Here is a 3,068-nt window from a genome sequence, read left to right as displayed (position 1 = left end):
GAGCACAGGTGAGAAACTTATCTTCTGTCAACAGAAAATCCATAGCTTACTGCATGTACTATATCAACAGTTTTGGTATCTATTCCTGTATCATTTTACAGTAAGCTACATGTATTTTTTTTTGGCCAACATAAGATTGAACGTCGAGAACACCAAGGAGGGAGGGGCCCCATATTCACACAGGAGCAAGAGAGAGAGATCATAAACCTAGTTTTAGCCAACAATGCAATCAGACTTAGAGAAATTCAAGCCCATATTGTCAATTTGAAAGAAATTCAGACAGGGTGAAAGGCCTGCGGCGTGAATATGTGGTGGTACGTTTTGTTCACTGACTGTAGTATTGTGTACTGCACACATAACCTTTTTACTGTACATGTAATTGTACTGTATAGCAGACCTACAGTAAATTGATCTACACAATGTGATCTTTTGCTGTATTTCAGAGAGTTTTGCAAATGGATGCGGAGGAAGTCCCGCATGAGTTTATATACATTGATGAGGCTGGATTCAACCTGACAACAGTGAGAAGAAGGGGAAGAAACATCATTGGCCACAGGGCTATTGTCAATGTACCTGTCACGACCGTTTATGGAAGATACGGACCAAGGCGCAGCGTGATAAGCGTACATTTTATTACGTACTTAACACGACACAAAACAACAAACAAACAATACGTGAAGTCCTAGGTTACACAAAACAAACCTTTACGGAACAAGATCCCACACCGACTAGTGCCAAACAGGCTGCCTAAATATTGTCCCCAATCAGAGACAACGAGATACAGCTGCCTCTGATTGGGAACCACCCTGGCCAACATAGATCTAAACGATCTAGCACATCAACATAGAAAATGAGACATAGAAACTCCACACCCTGGCTCAACATTTAAGAGTCCCCAGAGCCAGGGCGTGGCAGTACCAGGGCAACGTGGGGGTAACATTACCCTTTGTGCTGCCATTACACAGAATGGGGTCCTCCACCGCCATGCCAACTTGGGTCCTTACAACACTGACCTCATTCTTACATTTTTAGACAGATTACACAATATTATCACAGCAGCAAACCAAAGGGACCAGATGCAATACATTGTCGTCTGGGACAATGTAGCTTTCCATCGTTCTGCTCTGGTCCAAAACTGGTTTCATCAACACCCACAATCTACAGTTCAATACCTTCCACCATACCTCCCCCTTCCTAAACCCCATCGAGGAGTTCTTCTCAGCATGGCGGTGGAAGGTTTATGATCTCCGGCCCTATGTCCAGATGGCCCTCATTCAAGCTATGGTGGAAGCATGTGATCAAATTGAAGCAGCATCCATACAAGGGTGTATTCATCACTCCAAAAGATTATTCCCACGTTGCCTTGAAAATGAAAATATAGCCTGTGATGTTGACGAGGCCCTGTGGCCAGATCCAGCTAGGCGGAGAGATGTTTAGGTAATTTTTCTTTTTTATTCGGTACTGAACTGCATATGTAATTTATGTTACAGTATTACTGTAAGCTTACAGTACAATGGTACGCTCAGTAATACTGTATGATAACTGGAAAATGTTTTGTTATGAATGTTTTGTTGAAATGTTCAGTATTGACTGACTTGAGTACATGAAAATAAATACATCTTTTCATTAGTCTGCACAATTGGTGTCATGTGGTGTTGGTGAATTTATTTTGACACTTTCTCTGTGTAAATGCTAAAAGTGTTTTAGGTTGAGCCAGGAGTGTTTAACTGATTCAAACAGAATCAGACCATATGATGGTTGGGTTTATGTTATGAATCAGACCATATGATGTTTGGGTTTATGTTATGAATCAGACCATATGATGGTTTGGTTTATGTTATGACAACAGAATAAGGTTTTTATAAGACATTGTATAGTTTTGACAAAAGTGTTCCATTTTGCAAATGATCTGAGGTGTTGTGCTACCTTGGTGTAGTGTTGTGTAATTGAGTGAAAAAAAACGGGCCCTGTTTTCAAAAATGTGCTTAAGCAATTGAAAAAAACTGTAATATGTTACTAATATTTCTGAATGAAGTATGTTGTCTGGTCTGACTTCACTACACCATCTTCTACGCTATGTGCTCACGAGGTCCTTTGTGCAAATTAAGTCCAGAGATGTTATAACATTTTATGCATAGTGGACACTGGACATCACATCATCATCATCATCATCATCATCATCATCATCATCTTAAACCCTCCCATAGCGGACATCACATCATCATCAGGGGGAGATGGATGGAGAGATGGAAGAGGAGATGGATGGAGAGATGGAAGAGGAGATGGATGGAGAGATGGAAGAGGAGATGGAGGGAGAGATGGAAGAGGAGATGGAGGGAGAGATGGAAGAGGAGATGGAGGAGAGATGGAAGAGCAGATGGATGGAGAGATAGAAGAGGAGATGGATGGAGAGATGGAAGAGGAGATGGATGGAGAGATGGAAGAGGAGATGGATGGAGAGATGGAAGAGGAGATGGATGGAGAGATGAAAGAGGAGAAGGAGGGAGAGATGGAAGAGGAGATGGAGGGAGAGATGGAAGAGGAGATGAGGGAGATGGATGAGGAGATGGAGGGAGAGATGGAAGAGGAGATGGATGGAGAGATGGAAGAAGAGATGGAGGGAGAGACGGAAGAGGAGATGGATGGAGAGATAGAAGAGGAGGGGAGGGAGAGATGCAAGAGGAGATGGAGGAGAGATGGAAGAGGAGATGGATGGAGAGATGGAAGAGGAGATGGAGGGAGAGATGAAAGAGGAGAAGGAGGGAGAGATGGAAGAGGAGATGGAGGGAGAGATGGAAGAGGAGATGAGGGAGATGGATGAGGAGATGGAGGGAGAGATGGAAGAGGAGTTGGATGGAGAGATGGAAGAAGAGATGGAGGGAGAGACGGAAGAGGAGATGGATGGAGAGATGGAAGAGGAGATGGATGGAGAGATGGAAGAAGAGATGGAGGGAGAGACGGAAGAGGAGATGGATGGAGAGATAGAAGAGGAGATGGAGGGAGAGATGGAAGAGGAGATGGAGGGAGAGATGAAAGAGGAGATGGATTGAGAGATGGAAGAGGAGATG

General features: G+C 43.5%; 1 long non-coding RNA gene across 1 annotated transcript; it reads right to left on the bottom strand.

Moving 5' to 3' along the window:
- Window positions 1-384: 384 nt before the first annotated feature.
- On the bottom strand, window positions 385-1,322 carry LOC123481383. The gene is made up of 2 exons (XR_006657076.1): window positions 919-1,322; window positions 385-573 (listed from the first exon to the last, which is right to left on the bottom strand). It is a non-coding gene; the product is annotated as an uncharacterized LOC123481383 (long non-coding RNA).
- Window positions 1,323-3,068: the final 1,746 nt, after the last annotated feature.

This window comes from Coregonus clupeaformis, chromosome 19 (assembly GCF_020615455.1).
Source record: "Coregonus clupeaformis isolate EN_2021a chromosome 19, ASM2061545v1, whole genome shotgun sequence".
NCBI classification, from domain to species: Eukaryota; Metazoa; Chordata; class Actinopteri; order Salmoniformes; family Salmonidae; genus Coregonus; species Coregonus clupeaformis.
This window is presented reverse-complemented; position numbering and strand designations above follow the sequence as displayed.